Source organism: Dromaius novaehollandiae, chromosome 12 (genome assembly GCF_036370855.1).
Source record: "Dromaius novaehollandiae isolate bDroNov1 chromosome 12, bDroNov1.hap1, whole genome shotgun sequence".
In the NCBI taxonomy this organism is placed as follows: domain Eukaryota; kingdom Metazoa; phylum Chordata; class Aves; order Casuariiformes; family Dromaiidae; genus Dromaius; species Dromaius novaehollandiae.
Genome location: NC_088109.1, coordinates 1836336 through 1860349, shown reverse-complemented (window position 1 = coordinate 1860349; position 24014 = coordinate 1836336). Strand labels below are relative to the sequence as shown.

Here is a 24014-nt window from a genome sequence, read left to right as displayed (position 1 = left end):
TTTGCTTTGCTTGCTGCTGAATTATTCTATTGTAGGTGGCCCTGGTTAAGCAGAGCAAGAAGCAAGCTACCTAATTTTTACTTGGGCTTTGTTGGGACTTTGCTAATAGTCTATTACAGGCAGCATAGTGATGCAGCTATGTGTGCTGGAGCTGAGCTTAGCTTTGCCCCTGTTGGGGGAGGCCTGAACATTGCAGGACTCTGTAGGTGGGATGAGCACTGGCCTTGCAGCCCTTGTCCAAATGTCAGAGTGGCTGAGAGCTGATAGTTGTAGTAGGTGGGGCAGCAGTGCAAGCCCTGCTTTAGCCGAGTATCCTGCTGTGTGGATTGCTGGGGGCAGTTGTGTGACCCTCTAATAAGGTGCTTCCTTGTATTGATTCTTCAACTCATTGCTTTAGTTTCTTTAAGTGTTCTGCTTCCTCTCTTGTGAGCAAAGCACCCCATCTTCCCCCTTGCTCCCTCCTGTATACGTTCTGTCCCTGCTTTGCTCTTCTCTTTCCTCGCCTGGAGCTGTCAGTCCTTCAGCCTTCCTCCGGGAGACGCTGTGCGGGACTCTGCCTTGTTTTACCTTCCCGCCGCCCTCCCTGGGCGGCTGCGTCCAAGTCTATTACACAGCGTTTGAGAATGCGCTGGTGGAGGCTGAGCAGTGCTTCGGGTGAGCAGTGCTCTGCTGAGTTACGTAATGGCATTACAACGTTTCAATACTCTAATCTTTCCCAAAGCAGCTCATCACGAGGATAAGTAAATAAATGCCAGTTCTCAAAGCGAAGAGATCTTGGTCAGTAATGACAGCAAATCTTTTCTGGACTGTTCTAATTGAGAGCCCAGCAGCTTGCAGAGGAAATGTTCAGGTCGTTTCATGCAGTGAGGGTTACCTTTAACTTGTCCATTCCAGAAGTTATTAGTTTGTCCTCTCAGGAGTGTCTAGTTCTTAGGCCCTTCTAGGGGGGGAAAGAAAAGGCTGCAGGCTGAGTGCTGAGGTGCAACTGAAGTTCAGGCTGAACATTATGCTGCTGGTTAAATGTCCCTGAAGCTGGACAACCATAATTTTAACTAGTTTCTCTCTGAAATGAGGTTCCTTGGGAACTCCTTGTCCAAGCCAGTAAGTGGAAAGCTTGTTGTTATATGTGGAGCATCCTCCTATTTCTGACTTCCACTTTCCTTCCCACTTTCCCTCTGCATAACTGCTGGAGTCTGCCCCTCAAGAGGGAAACTGCATGGGAGCGTCCGTGGATTTCCCTTCCTGCTGCTCGGATGTGCCTGCCCTGCCATGAGTGAGGGAATAGCTGGGGTGCAGCCCCTTCTTCCATGGTGGAACAGCGTGGGAACGAGCAAAGCAGAAATGGGGAAAGGCATGAGGGGAAAAGGAGGTTTTTGTACTCTTACTGCATGTGAGTCAACACAGATGAGGCTAAGCAGGTAGATGGTGACGCCACGCGCAGTGCTGCATAACAGCTCTGGCCCGGGAAGCTGGAGTTGTGCCACCACGGCACAACTTCCATGCTTGGAAGGGAAGGGTCTACAAATGGGCATGTCCACCAGCAGTTGTAATGCTGTCGATAGAGAACTTCAGAAACAATTGCTGTGATTTATGATCCCATCAAACCCAACATGCTTCTGCCAGTGATGAGGTCAGTGATTTATTAATTGCTTTGAATGAGGTGTCATGTGATGGCTCCCAGCTGTAGGGCTGGCCCACTTGGGACACTGATCATCAGTGCAGCAGAGTTACTTGATGGAGACTTTCCTCTGGATACCAAACTGTGAGACCTGAAGGTATTGGGGGATTTAATCTGGAGCTTTGATCAGAAAAGTTATGAAAGGCAAAGCTCTGACAGTGCCTTTTAAAAGTAGCATAAAGCCTTATAAATTGTGCTCCAGCGTGCAAGAACAAAGTAACCAAGAGCAGAAGTGCTCATGGTTATGAGAGAATCAATTAGGGCATATAGATGAATAATGCATAGGCTGTTTAGGAGGGACAGATGACATCTGCTTTATTTTTGTATCATTAATTGAGAGGTGATTCTAGGACAGAAAAAAAAGCACAGAGGAAATACGGGGAGCTTTGGAGGAGTTTCTGGTCAGAGTGTCAGAAGCTGCAGTCTCATCCACAGCACTTCCTGCCCATTAAGCTGTAAAAACCTCAGAAGAGGAGTTGTACTAATGTCCTCTACAGCTCTTAATCCTTGTAACTGATACTGCCTAGGAAACCGATTCAGACTGTAAATGACGTGAGCATTTAAAGAAATAAATATTAAAGCTCTTGCTTCTGAATCTGATGGCCTTTCCTGTGTTAAGATAGTGGCTCTATTGTCTTCCTTGCTCTTTGGGGCCCAGGATAAGTCATGGGACATCAGTCAGCTCTATTTATCTATAGAAACAAGGCACTGCTGTTCCTTGGATGTGTAGGAGTCTCTAAAGGAGAGCTAGTGTGTTTGGGCTGGGTGAGGGATGCTGGAGGAAGGCTGGGATCCTGGGATCCTGACTGGGAGTGATCTGCTCTTGCCCGCATGTGCCAAAGTTCCCTGCACATAAGTCTGCAGCTGTGGCATGAGGAGAAAAATCAACTGCTCTACAGATCTTGTGGACCACTCACCCTCAGGCCTGTGCACCGTGTGGGTTGGCAAGAGCTAGGCTACGCCAGCCCTGAGACTAGAGTAACTGCTGCAGGCTAGAACCAGAGCCTGGTGAAGGAGGATCACTCCGCATCCCTTTGCTTTGGTGTTTCCCAATGCTCAGCTAAGGGAACTTCCCATTCCTTGGGTGCCTGCCCAGCTCATTGCAAAGCCTGCTGCAGCTGCCCAGTTGTATTTGCTTGAGGCAAAGGCTGTGAGGGAGGGACAGCTGGCACACCACAGTCCTGTACTTACTGCTGCCTTTGGCCATGGGTCCCAAGCAGTGGTTGGGATGGCTGTGTCCAGCAATCGGCCACTGGCCCAGGGAACCACATGAATTTGATGTCTGTACAGCACTTTTGGTGACCACTGATGTATGCGTTGAGGGCTAGTGGGACTTGGTGTGTTGTGTGGTTAGGTGGTCCACACAAGTTCATTGGTAACCACTGATCTCTGGACGGATCCCTTGACTGAACAGGAGGCCCCATGTACCTGCTCCTCACACCCCGTGTTTCTGCAAGGAACCCTCTGCACGGAGAAGGGGACTGGACTGAACTGGCCATGGCTGTGTGGGATTTCTGTGCAAAGGCACCGCAATCTGTTTTCCCTCTCAGAAGATTTCAGGCCGTTTGTTAATTTGTGTACCTTGGGAGGTCTCGCTCCTTCATCTTGATCTTCCACAGTGAGGTCCTGAATACGAAACCTGGTTTTCACAGCAACAAATAGCAGATTGGTTGACTCGTGATTGGGAGAACAGTAAAGAAGGGGACTGAGAAGCCTTCCTTGGCCCTCTGATCGAGGACAGATCACAGGAGCTGGGCTGCTCCTCATTGCCAAGGCTGAACGGTCTAAAGAGATGCAGGGAAGTGAGATTTTTGTGGCCTGCAAAAATGTATGGTGGCGTGGTAAGGACAGACTGTACCTGTTTAAGGAACTAGAGCTGCTGTGTGTGGTGGGAGTTGAGGGCACTTGTGTTTCCTTTCTGACCCAGCTCAGGGCTCTGCCTGGATGGTGTAATTCTAGCCTCAGTGTTGCTTGGATTGTGGGTTGTTGCTTTTGTGAACTCCCAGTGGCATCTGCTTCTGTCTGGTAAACAGGTGTCCTGCGGATGGACTGTGAGCTGCCTGCTGTGGCAGCACCAGTGATGTGGAGCCGTGTGACAAGGGCAGACCCTGCAGTGGGGCTCTGCAGGCAGCTCCCCTCCGCTGAACCCAGCCTAACACATCCATCCAGTGGGGAGGAACTAGTATACGATATGGACATTTGGCCACAAAGATTTACTGACTTCCAAAGGTGGTGATCATGCACTGATGGAAGCCAAAAATAATTTTCTAGGTCTCTTTTAGGAGCCCTAGTTAGCTTCACAGAAACAGGGAGAAGGTGCTGGCTGCTGGAGGGCTTACAGGAATGGCCCTTGAAGCAGCCACCCTTCACTGGTCTGCACTTGTCAAAGCTCCTATAGAGCAAACACCTGAAGCATGACATTTTTAATGTTGTAACATAGAACAAAAGCCAGTAAGAACTCCTCACTGCTCTGTATGGGGCTTTTCTGCCTGCTTTCATTTTCCAGTTGTTCCACTCTGTGTCTCTGTGATGACAACTCTGCCTTCACCCTTTTCTCTGGACGTGTGCTCTGTGAGATGGGCTGGCAGAAGGCAAACCTGGAGCTTCATGTCGGGTTTAACAGGAAAAAGGTCCTACGGAGGATTCGAGTGTGTCTAGCTGGGGAGGAGGGTAAAGGCTCTCCACAATATCTCATGCCTTTTGCCCTGTGATGTTAAAATCCTTTTATTCTGGACCTGCTCTGGCTCTGACTTCTCTGAAATATGAGAAACCCTTGAAGGACTAGGGGTTGAACTGCCACTAGATATCCAGAGTCAGCAACTACTTCTGCCACTCTTTTTTTCCATGCTCTGGATATTTGTTGAGTACCAGCCTAGGGAATAGCGCTCATGAAACACAGTTTCTATGCTGCTCTTACCCTTTCTTCACTTTAACAAAAGGAAATCATATCAGGCTCATTCTTTTGTAGAGGATCAGCAGCATGTTCTGTAACGCAGTGTCAGCAGTGCGCCCTGGCAGTGATGAAGGCTAATGGCATGCTGGGCTCTATCAGTAGGAACGTGGCCAGCCGATCAAGGGAAGTGATTAACTAACTCCTCTTTTACTAAGCACTCATCAGATCACATCTGAAATACTGTGCGTGGTTTTGGACCCCCCCCCCCCCCCCAGTACAAGAAAGATGCAAGTAATGTGAGTGAGTCCTGCGGAGGCCACGAAAGGGTTGTAGCATATGACCTGAGAGGCTGAGGGTGCTGAGCTTGTTTAGTCTAGAGTGAGAAGGCTTTGGGGGGACATAAGGGCAGTTTTCCAGTACTTACAGAGGTTACCAAGAAGACAGCAGTCTGCAGGGAGGCTCATGGCAGGGGGGATGAGAAACTATGGTCCTAAACATAAACTGGTCCTTACATCAGACTGGATATAAGGAAAAGGTTCTTCCCAGTGGAAACAGCCAGGCATTGGAACAGGAGCCCGGAGATGAACAAGTCTCCATCCTTGCAGGGTTTCAGGTGCTACTGGACAGAGCAGCGGGGTCTGAGCTCGGCGCTGACCGCGGGGTGAGCGGGAGGTCGCATGAGAGCCCTGGGGTCCCTTCCAGCCGCAATTACTGTGAGTCTCTGGATAAAAACAGCCTCATGGGGGGGAAGCTGCATCCACGCTCCCGTTCCGTGTCGTAACGTCTTTCAGCGCCACAAAACGAACGGCAGCCGCGCAGGCGGCGAAGGCCCCGGCGGGGGCTGCTGGAAGCGGGGGGCGCGGGGGTCCCGGGGCAGCGGCAGGGCCGGCTCCCCGCCGCCCGCACGCTGGGAAGCGGCGGTCTGACATTACCAGGTCCAGCCCCTAGATGGGATTCAAGCGTCGCGCTCGGTGACCGGCCGCCGCTCGCCCGGCTGCGCGGCCCGGGGGCGGGAGCGGCGCCCCCCGGGCCCGGGGCTCTCGGGGGGCTGCGGGCGGCGCCGGGCCGTGGCCGCGGGCGCCGCGCTGAGGCGGGAGGGCGCATGGGGCCTGCGGGACTCCAGCATGCGGCCGGGCCCCGGCGCCGCCGAGCCGCCCCGCCGCACGCCCGTAAGTGAGCGCCGCGGGAAGGCGCCGCGCCGGGCCGCCCCCTCCCCCGCCCCCAACCCCCGAGCGGCTCGGGCCTGGCGCCGCCGCCGCGGCTGCCTCCGCCGGGCCGGGCCCGGCAGGCGAGGCTCCCTCGGGGCCGGGCGGCGCCGCCGCCGCCTCCGCCGGTGGAGGCGGGGGGTGGGGTGGGGGGAGGCTCTGGGCGGCCCGGGGGGCTCCGCCGCGCTGCCGCCCGCCCGCCTCGGCCGCCGCCCCGGGCCCGCGGGGGTGGGGGGAACCTTTCCTCCGCCCTGCGGAACCTTTGCGGCGGAGGCGCCTGTTGCTGCCCGGGGGATCCTGCGGCTGCTCCGGCGGGGGGTGGGGGGACCGGACGCTGGGTGATGCGGCCCCCGAGCGGCGGCTGAGCGCCGAGGCGAGCAGGGAGGCGGCGGGCCGGCGGCCGCAAGCTCCGGGGCCCGCCACCGCGCCGGGGCGCCGCCGCGGCCCGCAGCCCCCCACCCCGCCCCACCGCCGGCCGAGGTGAGCGAAGCCGGCGGCGCGGCGCCGCGGGGCCGCCACCACAATGGGAGCGGGCGGGGAGGGGCGGGCCCCGGCGGCGGCGGCGGCGGCGTGCGGGGGGCGGCGGCGGCGGGGCAACGGCCGCCGGGCTCGGGGGGGCGGCGGGGCAACGGCCGCCGGGCTCGGGGGGGCGGGACGCGGCGGCGGAGCGAGGAGGCGGCGGGGGGCGAGGGCCGGGCCGAGGCCGCCCCGGCCCCGCGCGGGGGGAGGCGGCCGGCGCAGCCCTGCAGCGAGCGGCCCGGCCTCCGCGGGAGCGGCTGCCCGCGTCCCGGGCGCCCGAAGCGCGGCCCCGCTCTTGGGGGGCGGCAGGGGTCCCCCCCCCCCCCCCCGGGGGGCGCTCGTGTCTCCTCCGGTGCCGGCCCCTGCTGGAAGCAGGTCCCGGCCCGCGGGGGCTCGGGCCTGCTGTAGCCTGGCGGTTCCGGCGTTTTTCTGGCTCCCGCTGTGACTAAACAACAGCGCGGTAGGACGGGTAAACACGCATAATGTAATAATTCAGTTCCCGTGTGGTATTTGTGAGGGAAAGGGCTGTTTGTCGAGCTGTTACCTCTTTTCCCTTGCTACCGTTTTACCTTTTTTTAAGTTCCTCCATTGAGTCATTTAAGGGTTACTTTCGCTGGTGCTCACATTGGTGACTAGATGGTTAGGTGCTGGGGCTTGTGAGCTGCTTGTAAACTCGGTTGATTTCCCTGCTGGCCCCTTCATGGATTTGTACAAAACTGGTGCTTTAAAAAGTTATCTTCTCACTACGTCGCTTTAGTTTATTTGCAGGTTCACTGAGAACTGCAATTTTTATTGCCGGGAAGATCTTTAAAAGGAAAGGATGGAGCTCTTTTTTCCTTTTTAATGCTGTTAATTTTTTAACTCTGGATATGCTTTGTATGGTTATTCAGGTATTGCGCTTTAGTGGATAATCACTTAGCCCAAAGTCAATCGCTGCAGAAACTTCTCTAGTGGAGGAAGATGTTGCTCCTGCCTTGCTGAAGGTGGTAGTTCTCCTCCCCTCCTGGACTGAGAGTAATGGAGCTTGTGAGCAGTCGCTGTCTGCTTCAGTGCAAGATCAATCAGTTCGGAATAAACAGGCTTTGTTTTGGTAGTGCTGCTCTAGGGGCAGTAGCATCCAGCGGAGGGATGAAAACAAAACAGCTTGTTTCGACTCCTACACTACAGGTGCTTCTGATGCGAGCGGTGTGAGTTTGTGAGCTTGCTTTGTGAAGATTCGTAGCCTTTGTTCTTGTCAACATCTTCATATAGGGGTTATTCATTAATGGTAGCTTCTGCATGTGAGATTTCCAAGAGAAATGCAGTTGCTGCTTTTAGGAAGAGCTGTTCTGCATGTAGTGTGTCATCTTTTCTGGGTTAACGTGGCCTCAGACTGAATACCTGCTTCTGCTCCCCCCCCCCCCAAAAAAAAAAAAGAAAAAAGGTTGCATGCCACTGGGTTTTGATTGCACTACAGCTGGGTAACTGGTGAGTTTTGTATCCCTTAAATCTCTCAAAAATTTCGTTTTGATATTGGAGAGTATTGCAGATCTTGTTTTGAACTGGAACATCATGTGTTCTTTGGGGAGAAAAAACCCAACAACATGTTTTCTGTCTTGTCTTGATAGTGGATGTATTTTGATGGCGAGTTGAAAGGTCTAGTGTGACATTTAAAATTGTAATAGCTTATGCTAGTGTTCTCCGGAATCAAAATTGATTTCTTTGAATACTTCAGGTTGGAAAGGACCTCAGGTGCTCAAAGCAGGGTTGACACTGAGTTCGGACCAGCTTGCTCAGGGCTTTGTTCAGTCAGGTCTTAAACCAAGGACAAAGATCCCTCAGTCTCTGGGCCTGCTCCAGCGCTTGACTGTCCTCGCAGGGAAGGACCTTTTCTTTTTATCAGGTCAGAGCCTCTGCTGCTTCTCTTCATGACCACTGTCTCTTGTCCTCCTTCCATGTGCCTTCATGCAGAGCCTGTTTCCATCTTCTCAATAATCTCCATGTAGGTACTGCCCACCCCCAAAGCCTTTTCTTCGTTGGTCTGAACAAGCCCAGCTCCCACAGCTTCTCCTCCCAGGGCAAGTGCTCCAGCCCCCTGAGCCTCTTGGTGGCCCTCTGCTGAATTCACTCCAGTTCATCTGCGTGTACCGGGGTGTCCAAACCTGCACATGATATTTCAGATGTAACCTAAAAAGTGCCAGGTAAAAGGAAGTAATCGCTTCCCTCGATCAACCGGCTATGCTCCTGTTGCTACAGCCCAGCGTGCTGTTAGCCTTCGTCGCTGCCAGGGCGCACTGCTGACTCATGTTTAGCTTGCTGTCCCCCATGCCTTACATTTTATGTGTACATATACATATATATGGTGTGTGTATATATACATATATATGCACACACACAGAGCCATTGTCTTTCATCTTCCTGCCATGCAGCTCTGAGAAGAGCCTCGCTTGTGTGTATGTATATACAGATATGTGTATACATACACACACACATCAAGTTATACCTTCTGCAGCACGGAAGAGTACTTCTTCCATACTTGCCCACAAATTCCAGTTGTTGCTGGTGGTGGCTGTTGACTGCCTGGCCTCTCTGAACTGTTCTAGTGTCATTTCGCCCATACGTGGGCTGGCAGCGCTTCTTGGCTGGCAGGTCTGTCTGTTGCAATGTCTTGACTTTGTTTCTCAAAATTGCATGGTGTCGAGTACCTCTTTGAGATGTGATCAGGTTACAAGGGTAAGAGGGAGTGGTATTGAAATGAGGCTTTTCCCATGAGGGTTGAGTTGAATCCTGTTTGATCACATTCACATCCAGAACGTAAACATGTAATAATGTATAAAGTAGAAGAAATTCTGCAGAAGAAATATTCTCTGCTAACAAAGTTACTTATTTTGAGCTTGATTCTGGTAGATTTAGTCACCACAGGGTTAAAATACCTTTTGATATTCCTGGAGATACTTGGAAAAGAAATGATTTTAAGACTTGCATTTTCTGTTTATGTAGAATATTTTCTGCCTGGTATTTTTGAGCGGCGTGTATGTTAAGTTAATATCTGGGCTTGTTTCGGAGAATGCTCATTGCAAGACAGGAATTTGTTGTGTTAAGCAACATTCTTAGCTATATAAAAATAGAAGAATTTATGGAAAGTTGTGACTTTTTTCCAAATCAGTGTTCATAAGGTATTTGCAAAAACACAGAACACACAGAAATCAATACAAAGATTCAGACTTGTAGAATAGGATATGTAGAATCTGATATTTAGGAAATTTGAAGCTATGAATGGAAACTTCATTTCCTATTTAACTTGTAGAAACCTTAGGTTTAGTTTCTAAGGTTTTATGCTTATTAGGAAACAGAGTTTTAAAGATGAAGAGGGATGGTACAATAACCCCATTTTTTTGTGTGACAAAGGGATAGCATTAGTTGGTGAAATAAATTTTCATTGCGTACTGTGAGAAAGAATAAGGTGGTGGAGTTACCAGTGGCTGTGAGAAAGGGGAAAAATGGTTGAACTGGCAAGTTTAGAAGCTGGTTGAACTTCTCAGAATATAGTAGCTGCTTTTTTTAGTCATCTTTTTTCAAACTAGCTAGATGATGAGTTCTCATTCTAAGTAATATTGCGAAAGCTTCATTCTAAGTAATATTGAGAAAGCTGCTGATTAATAATTAATATGCGCTAACTACCAAATGTTAATTGTACATATTTGCTAACAGATTTAGAATGTCAAAGTTGAAATAAATTGTGGGAAGAAGTATGAAAAGATGTATACTGTTTTCAGCCATGCAGATGGAAAACTTATCAAGAAAAATACTTCAAAGCATAGAAAATTGGGCTTTTAGAAATTCTTGAAGGTTAGATATAATATTGACTCAATTTTATATCTAAAGTGGAATAGCAAAATGTCACTTTAATCCTGCAAGTAAGACTGATTCAGTGCAATTGTAACCTCCATGCGACTGTGACAATTTAAATCTTATTTGTGCTCAGTGTGAATGCTGAAGTTGGGTCAGTCTGACACCTCCACAATTTCTGTGGCATCTTGGAGGTAACTAGAACTCATCTTAAAAAAAAAAAAAAAAGAAAGAAAAAGGAAGAAGAAGGAGAAGTTACATCCCTTAAATCTCATAACAGCCTTTTCTGCGTACCCCAGAAGGTGCCAGTAGGAGCAGTGATTTGGAACAGTGCATGGTGGCCTTTCAGATTGTCCCAAACTTACTATTCTGCAGGTGTATCTGCAAGTTTGAATGCAGAATCAGAGTGAAAGAAAGAATGAAGCTACTTGGGTATTAGTGAAAATTGGTTATTCAAACATCAGAAAAGACTTAAAGGTTGGTATGCATCTGCCTGGAGGAAGTATTGATTCCACGCTTGAGAGAAAAAGTACTGAATAACTTAATGACTCAAGATATCGTTCAAGGATGCAGAAATCTTAAGAGGAAGCTTTTTAGCTAGTTGCTTCAAAATGAAGCTGAAGAAATGTGTTAGATGCTGTCAGTGTGACTTGTAGAATAAATACTGGGTACTGTATTCAAAACTCATAAAGAGTACTTTCTACTACTGTTGTAAAGCCCAGGAAGAATTTTTGCCCTGCAAGGTGTAGTTACCATTGGCGGCTTAAATATCTACTTGGAAAAGAGGAGAGTAGATGAGATGCACCAGCTTCTTGATGATAATAGGCAGTCCTATCCTAGCAAGACTACGTGCCCCTCTTGCAGTTAACTTTCATCCAGCCTACCTCTGTCGGTGAACGGTGTGACCCGGTTCTCGTCCACACGTGCGCACGCGGTCAGGCCGAGCCTTGGTAGGTGCAGTAGAGTGGCCAAAGCTCTTTACGCTGCTGTGACTGAAATTTGTAGCCGAGGAGCAGGCATATTAACAGAAGGACTCTTCTGCCATTGTAATTAGTTCTACACTAGTGGCCTTTTGCTGGCAGATAAGTAGAAGATTGAAGTTGGAAAAGCTCAATATATTCATCTGCTTTCTGGTGTCAGAAGTACATTGAGGCTCGCACTGAGCATGAGGAGGACTTTGATCAAGGCCTAACGTGCAGAACATATCACGCTTTACACAACAAGAGAGGCACTAAACTTATAAAAGCAATTAAAGAGGTTTTTGTCGTGATTTGGCAGATTACAGGCAGATAACATTGCTCTGGCATTCTCTGTGGAGAGCTAGCTTGATCTAATTAACAAAGAGCTGGAGCTGTACAGGGACAGAATTGATTAACAGAAGCTGCAGAACCCTTCCATTACTTGCCCAATATGACTGATCAAATACAAAGAGAGAGTTTGTAGGGCAAGCACGGTATGGGAAATAATTGAAACATGGTGGAGGGAAAGTAATCCTGACTTGCACCTTCTTCCCTTGTCAATGAATATTTCTGCCTAAAATTTTGGCTTGTGAAGAAGACTCTTCTAGCCTGTCAGGACTGTGGAAAAAATGTTTTAGAGAGAGGATAATTCATCAAAGATTTTCTTCAGTCTTTTAGACACTTAGTCTTGTCCAGCCTATCGGTATCAATTGAGTATGGGTTATGATGTTTGGAGTTGTCAAGTCTAGAATAAATAGGTTGGTAAAGTGTATTGATGTTTTGCAAACTGGTCTAGCTGTGCATGACACTCAAAGGCCAATATTTAAACAAACAAAAAACATGCAACCCAAGGAAACACTTAAACATGAGCCTGACAAAGCCTGGAAAGGGATTGTGGGGTGGAGGTGCTCTTATAGCCTGCTGAATCAACTTGGAGAATGGGATGCTACTCAAAAAGGAATTGACTGAGGGGGGGACTGGAGATAGGATTTACTCAAAATTACTAAAATAAGGGTAACTGCTAGATGGCTGATCAGTGTGAATGGTCTGCCAGTGCTCTGGATGATCAGAAAACTTCCAATTAAAACTCTTGCATCAAATATATATGTATGTGTGTGTGTACACATATATATAGGGTTTATATGCTAATACATTGTTTCTTTAATGCTAATCAGTGAGGGTGCTGTTGAAAAATTAATCTTGTTCCATGGATATAATTTCATTTATGGCCAGTGAGTCAACAGCCTAGATTTGAAAAAGTGGATGTGGGAAACAGAATCGGAATGGAAGATTTTTCAGAGATTTATAGTCGGTCCAGCACTTTGTAGTATTTTCATCAGTGGCCTTGAGGAATACATAATCCACAAATTTGATCAGCTTTGATTTCAGGTTAACGTTAATGGAGCAGTGAAGCATGAAGAAGGAATGCCAGCTGTACAGCGTCCCCTGAATTGTTTGGTTAACTGGGTCTAATGTAGACAAAAATGCCTTTATTGAGCCTCAGCACAAAGTTATGCTTCTTGCAGGGAAAACTGGAGCCTCCAGCTCCAGAATGAGGAAGTTTGCTTCCAGACAGCAGTGACCTTGGAAAGGATGGAGGGGTCACAGCCGATACGTGATGGTATGTGAGCCCTCCGAGTAATATCATATGAACGGGGGCTACTATAAACAAACTAATTACTTTGTTAATAGCAATTTACATCCATGGTTAGATGTTTAAACAGGAAGTACTGAATAGGGATATGGAAGTGAAATTGGTTTGGGAGTATTTTGACCGGCTTTGGTGTTAGTGTTTTTAAAGAGATATTCGAAAGAAAGGGAGATGTTGAATGGTTCAAAAATTACTTGGGTGATTAAGTCACTCGTTATAAAACTTTTTTTTAAAGTGCTCAGTTCATTTAGCTTATCATGAGGAGTTTAAATTTTCTCAATTTTCCTTCGGCAGAATAGGCTGTGTACCAAAGGGCTCTTTAATTTAGTGGAGAAAGATATGATAGCACTTACTGTCTGGAAGGAAAAAAAATATTTTAAATTAGAAAAAAGGCACAGATTGTTAACAATGAATGTGATTAATCACTGGAGGCATTAGGAAGATGCTTGTACTTATTAAGGGAAATTAGGATGTCCCCATCTCTCGAAGTCATCAAGTTAAGCTGAAATATCTTTCAAGATATATGCATTAGTGAAACATAAGGTACTGGGTCTTGATACAGGAGTATTTGCACATGCCAGACAGATCTTGCCTAATCATGCTCAGGCTAGATGTCTCTTTTGGCCCAAACTGGAGTTAGTCAAATGATCTGATTATGATAGTTGTTCATTTATAGGGCTTCTTTAAATCTATTAAGAATGCATTTTCCGTCAAGGGAATAAATCCACTTATATGAACCACGCATTTGAATGAAATCAAATGTTTGTGGCCTCTTTTTTTCTGGAAGCACTGTGATTTTGAGAGAGAAGAAGGAGAGGAATGGCTGTTTCATTTCTTGAACAGACCGAATGTCTCCCCCAGTCTTTCTCCTCAGAAATCTGATACATCTGCTAATATGCTCTTAAGTCTACTCACCAGCAGTGAGAGATAAGCTTTACAGTGTGAGCGTGGGGGACTAAGTCATTTTATTCTGCAAAAATTACTTTTTCACTGGGGGAAGAAATTGCACACGCTTATGGTTTCAGAGGTATCTTGGAGTGTGAATCAATGCACACGGATGCGATGGTGTTTTGTGTCTGCTCTTTGCTTTATCAAGTGGTGCCAGAATGAAATTAGCATGTTTCTTGTTCATCAAAAAGAATGGTTTCCATTGTGTCCTGCCTGCCAAAATTGTAAAGGATGTAGAGAGAAAAAAACATCCTCAGCCATTACGGAGATGGATGCTTGGAGGCTCAGTGTCCTATTGGGACAGTTAGTTTGACTTGTTTTCCTAAGCTCCTCTAGGACTGAGATGGGAACGAGAGTGGTAGTGATGGCAGCCTGCTCCTGGTAACCATCTTTCCAGACATCTCGATCTTTTCCCCCATCACAGGACGAGCGGTGCCCGGTCGCGTGACGGTGGAAGGGCCATGGGAAATACAGCCTTCAGAAGCTGGATGCTCTGGTTGTGGCAGATTACTGCTGGATGCCCCTTTCCCCAGGTGCTTCCTAGACTTCGGTAGGAAATGGGTGCGTACACTGGGCGGTGTTTGTGCAGAAAAGATGCTGCTTCTAGGAAGCATCAGACATATTCTGTATGTTCAGCAGCTTTGGTTTTGGGGAAGGGCAAGTGCTGCAGTGAATGACCCTTTCTTATCACTGGAAGAGACTGTCCTGCTGGAAGAGGTTGCCTCCTTTGAGGCTTTTCCAGCCAAGAGCTACCTTTCCCCCACTACTGCCTCTATTAAATTTCATCAAGAAGAGGAAGATCTTGTATTCTCTTCTTTGCACTCTTGGGATATCCTGTGCACTGAGACCTACAGATAAAATCCTTCTGCTGAAGGAAGCTGTTTATATTTTCATCTCCGAAGTTCCTTGTCTTGTAGAGGAGGGTCTCTCTCTCATGCGTGCTCCTTACTGCTATCTTGTCTGAACCATTTTGCTGACAAGGAGAAGACAGTAAGGAAAGAGGGCTGGAAGTTGTTGTAAACGAACAGTCTTTCTTTACTTGCAATCTTTAAGTGAGTCCTTGTAGGCCGTGATGTTACATGTAAAAATGTGATCTTCTGGCTTCTCTTTAGTTGCTTTTTCTCTGCTTCTGTTCTAGAAGTGTTTCAAGGTTGAAAGTCCCTCCCCATGTTTGCGTTTTCCTCCTCGCCCATGGCTGTTGTATGCGGTTGCTTCTCAGAAGGGCTGGTGGAGTCTTGCAGCTGGCCTTGGGGAATATGCCTCAATGCAAGGCGTTTGGAGAGCCCTAATACAACTCTGTGTGTAGCCCTGAGATTTTGGTGATTGGCAAGAGCAAGGCAGCGTGAGGAGTTATAGTAATAGTCTAGACAGCATTTTTGAGCTCTGGATTGGCATTCTGGATGGCTCTCGGCCTCCGCATCAGCCAAGAGTTGGGAGGGCACAAAGAAAGCTTAAGCTCTAGCTTCTTTCTCTCCTTCCTCTTGATGTTTTTTTTCCCTGTAGATAATCACTGCAAACCAGAATGGTTCTGAAAACAATGAATGAGCCTGGTATTTCTAAATTGGTTACTGGGCTCTTTCAGTTTTTAAATCTCATGGAATATAATCTTCTTTAAAATATACTCTATATCATGTACTTCTAAGGGAATTCTTTAGCTTTTCAACTCTTGCTACTTTATCTACAACTATTGTTGTTTGGAAAAAATGCACCACAAGAACTGGAGAAGAGTGAGATGTGAAAATGAAGACGCTGCAGTTTAGCTAACATTTTTTTCTGAGTTCCTTAAACTCCCAACAGGTACAAAAAATAACTCCTAACATACACATTTCTTCTAGATTTCCAGAAATTGGTAATCTTCCATTTAAATGCTACTTTTTTTTTAAATCTTAATAAAGACTTATCTTTATTTTAAAGAAAATGGATTTGCAAGTTCTCTCTGATGTCTGTTTCTTGAATAAAAATAATATTGATACCTCACCTTCATTTTTGAATCTCGGTCAGCTAGATTTTATATGGTAGCCAAATGAAACTCAAGTCTACTCTGTACTGGGCTTTTTGAACTCTTTTACAGGTTCTAGGTTTTGTTTTCTTTGTGGGTGATTTTTTGATTGTGTATTCTGTTTTACAAAACTCAAGAGCACAGTGAAAAGAATGTGGCGGAGGGGAAGCAAACAGTTTTTGCCTGTTTCTCTAGGAAACTCGTCAATCTTAGGCTGCTGCTCCCCATGACTACTATCAACTAGCTCAAACTCTCTCATTATTTAGGGAGGGGAAGATTGAGGGAGACCAGAATTAATTATCCAGGAGTCAGGGATGAGATTTTGGGGGGAAGGAGAGAGAAGGAATGTGGAACCCAGAAAATAAACATTCAGTTTTTTCCTCTTCCTTTCATCCTCTTGTGTTGAAGGATCTCCTCCTACATCCTACACCAGAGAGATGAATTCCTTGTGGGCGCTGAGGGCCTGTCTCCTCTCTCCTCACCCATGATGTTATTTAGTATGATGCCGTAACAAGTGGAAGGGGTTACCTGTGGCCTGGGTCAGAAAATGGGGTCCAGGAGTGACAGTTCCTGGAGTGGCAGCTCCATTCCTAAAAAGGGAAGGGATGAGAGAAGGTTTTTAGGTCTTAACTTTATGGTAAGGATGGTTAAGCCCCCTTGAGCTGTTTGAGTGAAGTGCAAGTGTTGGGAAGGGAATGGGTGGAACAACTACAAAGTAAGCAGGGAACTTGCACGAGAGGTTGGGTATCCCAACATATATTTATGGCCAGAACTCCACAGTGGCCTTAGGATGCATAGGATGGGGCAGGAGACCCTGCTCTTACGGGGAAGTTAGTCCTGAGGTGGAGGAAGCGGTGCGTACCGAGAGCCATGGTTTCTAAGCAGGCAGCAGAGTGCGGTGTGGTTTGGGAGCAAAGCAAAGGTGTCTGAGATCTAGAACAAAATAAAATCCTGATGCCCCAAAGAAGATCTCTCTAGGACAGTTGAGGATGTCTGCTTATCCTAGGCATGATAGCGTGAATCATGAAAATGAAAGAAGGAAGAGAGCTGGAGGATTTGGGGTGTCTTTTATTCAGGTCCCCAATCTCTGGCAAGGGGATGACAGCAAAAGCAAATTCCTCTTCCTCAGCTTAAAGAAATTACCCATTTGTTCTTGGTTCCAGGGACGGTGTAGGCTGCCTCATGTCCTGTTGTCGCTAGGTATGGTTGCTTGTTTCTTGAGACCTACTTGTCTTCATGTAGGAGTGGAGATGTCCTGACCCAGAGAATTTCTGTCAGTGCTAGTTACCAGTCTTTGTAGGTCAGGGCACCTGATCTTCCTCCTTCCCAGAACAGAGCTTTATCCCTTCTTTGTCCTTTTAATGCTAGTACCCACACCTAATTGCAAGGACCTGCTCCTAGAAGCTATAATTAAATACGTTATGTTGTTAAGGACTTACAGGAGGAGGTCTTTCAGGTTTTTACTTTGAGCTGTGGGTGGTTTCGAAGTATTTGCTATGGGGAGAGAGGTGTTTCCAGGGCGCAGCAAGAGTCTCGCACCGCGTGACATAGTTTACGGTACCTTTGCCCTTTGTGTGGCAATCGCATTGATTTTTCAATTAAAAACCAGAAAGAACTTCAGAAGTAGATATGTCTCCACACAGCTGCAAACCGCCCGGCGATGCCTGGACTATTTAAAGAAAGGGGAAAAATGAGGGGGTGAAGTATGAGAAGGTTCATGTCCCGTCTCAGACCCACGTCCCGTCTCAGACCCATGCGCCATCCTTTTGATCAGTGTTGGTAAACACAGCCAGCCAGCTTGCTTTCTCAAATCAAAATGCTGTCTGTCTTCTCGGCTAGGGGAGCAGTATTCGGGCTGCTGAGACCGTAGCCTGTGGACTGTAGTGCTGACTTGATCCAGCCAAGCCCTGGCTGCTTGTTCCCACCCTCCGCCTGCTTCTCCCCTTGTGCCTGCACCGCTGTGTGCAGCTCCGTAGCACATTACATTTGGGAGCTGAATTTTGCTTCTGGGTTGTTTTCCAGCTGCATCGGTTCGCTGCCCAGCCCTGCAAGTAGCTGCGCTGGCGCAATTTGGGAGCGGTGTGCTCGTGGGGACGAGCGGCTGGTCGCAGAGCCTGCCCGAGCGGTCCTGCTGCCGAGTGGGGACCCGAGGCCTGAGAAGCTGCGGTTGACCTGGGGGAAAACGGGCAACTGCATCAAAGCCAAATGTTTATTACCCTTCTGTCGCCTGTAAAATCTGAAAACTCTCCGTCACTGTCAATCTATGTCACAGTCTCTCTAAATGTTGGAATTAGCATCAGGTTTTGATTGTCATCGTCTATTTATCATTTTTGCTGTTTTACGAATTAGTCAAAAAATAGTCTTTGCGTTTTTTATTTGTACCAGTGGCTGGTGAAAGCAGATGTCAAAACAGAAGCAGTATTCATAGTGTAGTGTAGCTTTCCAGAGGTTTAGATTACTCTTCCACCGTAACTGCTTACCACTCATGTGATAAGAAGCTTGTGGCTTCTCCTTTCCAGGAGCAGTGTAAAAGTTGTATATTCCTTCCTTAGAAAAAGCGTCCACGTTGTGGGCTGCACATCAGCAACCAAACGTGAACTTCCTTTCATACAAAACGTGAAAGGTCAGATTGTTTTTGCAGGGAATGAATACTTTCCTTGATGTCGGGGTAGGGAATACAGAGAATATTTTCTTATATCAAAAAGTTGTTGTAAGAGTGGCCCCGTCAGATAGGTTTTAAGTTTTTTATCCATAGGTGTCAACAACTTGAGAGAACAGGACCAAAATATAGACCCTACAAAATCAGTGCCTTTCAGCGCGTTCAGTGTATGAAATGTAGTGTTAGCTATACACAAAGTAAAGCAATTGCATTAAAACCAGATGGTAAAATGATTATTGCATGCAATAGAGGTGATTTAGAGATGATTTGAGGGTAAAGAAGTTAGCTGCTTTTGAAATGAAATACTGGGGGGAAAATCATTACCCCAGCGGAGAATCTCTTCTGTTTTTTCCTGGATCCTGGGTTCTGGCCCTGTTATCTCTGGAGGAGAATTTCCTGGGGAAGTTGATTTTTATTTTGGAAGCCCTCAACTCTGGAGCTTCTGAGATGATGTGTAGTACAATTTGCCCTAGCCAGCAGTTTTAAGCTTATGTCTACATCCTGTTCTCCAAGGAATGTGAGTAGCTAAGGCCTTTATCATGTGCTCTGATTTTGTTTATTCTGTAATGACAATAGTTAACTACTTAAAAGAAATGGGACCCAAATAATGAACACAGAACATTAAGGAAATGGTTCATCTGCTTACTCGTGCCAATTCCATAAGAAATTCCTTTTTCCTACTCTCCCTTAAAAAAATAACAAAAATCTCAAATTGTTTCGAGGTGGCTTTTTCCTGCCTCTCCTACCTGCTATAACACTCCTGAAAAATAGGCAAGAAAGAAGATCATATAATTCAACTAAATCAGTACCTCTGGTCAGTGAAATGCTGATTTTAACAGAATGAGATACAGAGCTGTTAGCCTCCACCACTAGTGTGGCAGCTTTTAATGAATATATGTGCTTTTATTGCGATTAGAAAGAGCATCCTCTAGAAAGTCTTTAACTTTTGCCATTTGCATCTTTCACCCCCTTGCAGAGAGAGAACTATGGATGAAATTAAATGGGGTGGTACAGCGTTGCCTGTAAATCTGGAAGTGCCGTGTAACTTAGTTTTTTCTCTTAGAGAATGCTATTAATTGTATGCAAGAAGTCCCATTGAAAGAAAAGTTAAAGTTAACTGTTCACGTTTCTGAGTTCAGCCCAGATGAAGAATGATCAAGATTTCCTGTCGTTAGACAGATGGGTAGATGGAGTAAAACAACTTGGTGACCTTGATTCAGTTACTAATAATTCAATGGAAGGGGAGAAAGAGGTGGGATAAGAAATTCCACCCCGATATATTTTGGCAAATAGCTGAGTGTAAGGATGCCGCCTTCTTACAACGCGGGGTCCCTTTGGCTGGGGTGGTAGCATGCCGGCGGGGCGCTGGAAGAGGTTGGCGTGCCTGCGGTTCGTTCTGTCCTTGCTCCATGGATTCGGCTGCTGATCAAGCGAATTCCCCCAGCCTGAAATGAACTTTGCGAGAAAAGACGTGGAAAGCGATTGAGCAAGCAATTGAGCTTGCACTTATTTTTGAGAGACGAAATACCCGGTAGGTTATGTTGTGTTGAAGATCACAGCTGAATGCTGTTCATCTTTGTCCTCTTGAGTCTTGGAAACATAAAATTTGGACTCTGTGTTCATACGAGTATCTCTACAGTATTGTCCATCCAGTAAGAACCGGGACTACAAAAGACATTTCTAGCATTTATGAAAGTATAGTGAATTTAGGAATTTGGCAGTGACGTTTTTTATCCTCGAGTTGTGTCCAATTGCCAGCAGTGAGTCTTAGCTACTTTTCTAGATTATTATTACAGTGTTTATTCACCTTGCAGTGTTTTTTAATAATTTGCTAATACGGCCTTTTTCAGTTGCACCTTCCTGTCTTAGCCCTGGATATGCTTGTGGCTGTCCCTAAGGGAAATATACTGTTTAGTGCTCATTGGGATGAGCAGTTGGGTATGTTTACCAAAATGCTATGGCAACCCCCAAGATATATTATTTTTATGCTAATATTTGTGTGTCTCCTTTTGCATTATACTGCTTTTAAAGTAGAGCTCGTGTGTGTAGAGTCATGCTCCCGTCTTTAAAGGTTAAACGATGTAATGTATGTACGTGAGAGATTCCTAGCTCAGTTTCTTTTGTGAAATAATATTTATTATTTCCAACTGGAACTCTTGTGTGTGGTACGCAATTGGTTCTTTAAACAGTATTTTGTGAGTTTTTTGTGCTCTAGGCTGCAAGGCAGTAAGCTGCCCTGTTTTCACTTGCAGGCTTGTCCAAAGCATTGGGAGGTTTTGAGCCAGCAAAATGCAACCAAAGCAGCTCCCGTTACCAAGGGCAAAACCCCGGGAGGCTACTTCATCCCGTTGCTTCCCGTGTGAGCTGCATGTAGCATCAAGCCCAAGTGTTATCAAAACAAGTGCTACACTATCATTTCTATGGGATCGATAAGGATCCCCATGACTATTTTGATCCGCTCATTGGGAAAGGCAAAGATCCATGGCTTTTGGCAACTGGAAACGGGCAGAGAAGTGGCCTTTAGAGGTGGCACTCAGCTGCAGATTTTTCCAAGACTATGTGAGCAGAGTGTTGTGTTGGAGGTAGTGACTCTAGGAGAAACCCAAGTTTCTGATAGTTTTTAATCTTTTTATGGATTTTAAGTCTGTAGTGGAATCCAATAAAAATTAGTTTGGTGTCTGAAGCCTTGGCAGACTGGAGCAATTTGGGTCTACCATATGCTAATTGTCATCTTTATATCATGAGAGTTCAAAACTGTTTATTTCCATTCCCTCCTACTTCAGTCTTTTTTTTTTTCTTTTTTTGCTTGTGTTCAAGTTTCTTTGGTAAACTGTAGGTGGCATAAGTAATGTTTTCTCTTCTCAATGCAGTTTTCTTTTGTGGAGGAGGGGTAGAGTAAGAAGTCAATTTTGACTTTTTCTAAAAACTACATAAACCAAATAAACATATTTTAAGTCCGGTGCTGAAGAGGAAGAAAGATGAGGCATGGAAAACGAACGCCCAATCCTCTGAAACTCTTTATAGCCAGATGCAGACGTAGGACCACAGGACTGTCGATGCCGGCGTGCGCAGTGAGCGGCGTCGGTCTCGTGGTGGGTTGCACCTCGACTGCTCCTGCTGGGAAAGGCTATTTCCCGAGTGGAGACACGGGCAAAGGAGGCGAATCGTTGCCCGGTAATGAAATGTGCTTCTCTGGGAGGCGAAGAAAGAAGAGTGTGCGAGTGGGGTGATACTCAGAAAACAGGTCAGATCAACTAGGTCTTTCTGCATCAGGGAAACGTGCCGTTTTCCTCAGCCTGGAAGACTAAAACACTGTTTATAAGCTGCATCAGTCTGTTCCCATGGGATGCCGTTCAAAGAGATAAGCCGTATCGCCCGCCTGTCAGTGACCAGAGCCGTAGATTAATTTCATATTTCTTGGACTTCTTGCCATTGCTTGGGCACCTACCAAGCAAAGGCTCGCTATACCTTTCCCATGAGCTGTATTTAAGACTGGTATAATCAATCTTCTGTAATTTGCAAATGCTTATCTTTAATTCAGGGTAGGCAAATTTGCCCCAAATTAATTTGCGATATAAAATGTATCAAATATCGTTTGAAATACTGACATGCCGCGTCCTACTATTGAGTCTTCTTGAGATCTTGGCTCTGCATTTCACTCCTTTCACAGGTCCTGATGGTTGTCCTACAACTATAGGTGCTCTGGGCAAAACCTGTAAAGGTGAACTTGCAAGCAGGCCTTCGTGTTGAAGTGCTGTTTGCTTTGAAAGGAGAGACAGTAATGGGGGAAGGCAAGTTTCCTTTTCTCAACTTTTGCTTCCATGGGGAGTATAAGTTGCTATTTATACCGAAGTTGCCAGAGCCAAAAATATAACCAGTGGTTCTGTAAAGTGAGGGACTGAACTCTTATGTTGTTGTGATGGTATTAATCCAGGAGGATGTCAGTAATTACTGGAAGCGAAACTGTTCATGTGCTTTTTACCTCAAATGGCCCGAAGTTTTACGCAGGACAAAACAAACCGCTGTTCTAGATGGGGCGGCTCGCTGGAGAGGACACTGAGCGTATTTCAAAGGAAAGAGTTTATTTGTAGGAAGCCACTTTCTAATTTAATGTAATTACATGAAATTGCTTTTAAAAACAATGCAACATTGTTTAGCCGAATAATAATGAATGCGTGGATATACTTTTGTATACAAACGCAGAAGCAGTTTGCCCGTTTCCGCTGGCTCTGTCCGGAGATGGACAGTGCCTTGAGTCGGCGTGGAAGCGAGTGCTGAAGTCTTGGGGGGAGCATTCGCTTTTCCCTCTCCGAAGCGCAGGAGAGCGAGGATCCTGTCGCGGGCGGCTCGTGGAGCGTGTGATCGATGAGGTCGGCCCGTGCTGCTGCCGCCGGTCTGCGTTGTGTAACGCTCTGCAGATGCTGCCGCTGCCTTGCTCCGGCTCTTTTTGTTCGGGCTCGCAGGGGGAGCCAGGCCTTACGTGACGGCCATTGTCACATCCTCCTTTCCAGCGCGCTCGTGCCGGCAGAGGTGAAGGGGTAGCTCTCCTCTTCCTTTCTCTCTCTCTTCTTTTTCTTTTTTTGGTTCCTTGCACCTCTTCTTGCAGAGGCTTTTATTGTACTGCATCTTCAGGCAGCAACCGGATTCAGGCTGGTTTTGGTGTTGTGATGCCTTTTAGGAAGGAGTTTGTCAGCCTGGAGAGAGTAAGAGCGCAGGTCCTGCGCCCCTCCAAAGCTGGCGCGTGGTCTCCTTTCCGCAGGATCCCTGCTCCCCACAAGTCCCACTGCGTGTCCAAAGCGGCTCCTTAATGCTTGCGTGAAACGTGGGTGAGACTCGATCCGTTGTCCCTGTGGCCGCGTGCGTGAGGAGCGCCCTGGCCTTCCTCGGGAGGGTTGTCCCGGGCAGGTGGATGCCGCCTGCCCCTCCGATTTGTGGTTTCACAGGCTGCTGCTTTTTCCATTCCTCAGTATAATATTCCCATAGCAAGCACATCGCTTTCAGAGGGAATTAGTGTTGTTTAGCTCTGTTGTGAGCTGAACGAGAGGAAATAAAGGCAGCGTTTTCTTCCTTCCCAGCAGCATTGTGTGGCCACCGGCTACCCATGAATCACGGCTGAAAAACTGCTTTGCTAGAACCGTAATAATCTGAGGCAGCAAAGGGAGAAGTGATTTAAATCATGATGCAATCCATTAAAGATGACTTGAAATGCAATGTTGAGGAGTTTTCCTTTGGGGAAAAATGCTCCCATTGCTTTTTGAGTAAACAAATTAACAAGGTGGCTTTGTTAAAAAATAAAGGGGATTTGCTGGACCGGTATTGATCAATAACACGCTTCACTCTCTATTGAGTAAATATATATCCTTTTAAGTGACTCCTTCAGTTTTTCTATATGAGAGTATAAAATAGAGATGTTAATATGTTACATAATGTAAATTAGAGATGTTCTAATGTTTGCTAGAATCAAACTGTCCAAAGCACTGGTCTTAGGTTTATTGCATGTTAGAGATTTTTCAGTTGAACAGAAAAGTGTTCACTGTGTTATGGCTTACAAACTTGTGTTATTACGTACTATTTTTTTCACTCACACAGAACTTGAACTCATGGCTTCTTTAGTGACCCACCTGTATGCTTTATGCTTGTTTACCATTAGTTACTGGATGCTACCTATAAGGTGC

At 46.6% G+C, this 24014-nt stretch overlaps 1 protein-coding gene across 6 annotated transcripts in view; it reads left to right on the top strand.

The window, feature by feature from the left end:
• The first annotated feature begins 5604 nt into the window (after window positions 1-5604).
• RAD54L2 (RAD54 like 2) overlaps window positions 5605-24014 on the top strand; it is a 70503-nt gene continuing 52093 nt past the window's right edge. Inside the window, exon 1 of one of the 6 annotated variants that reach the window (XM_064518622.1) lies at window positions 5605-5740. The gene's annotated coding sequence lies outside the window, so the exon portion shown is untranslated. Of the gene's footprint in view, window positions 5741-6008; window positions 6257-6687; window positions 6765-14102; window positions 14243-24014 lie in introns of those variants that run through there. The other 5 variants (XM_064518621.1, XM_064518624.1, XM_064518623.1 and 2 more) reach the window with 5 other exon arrangements.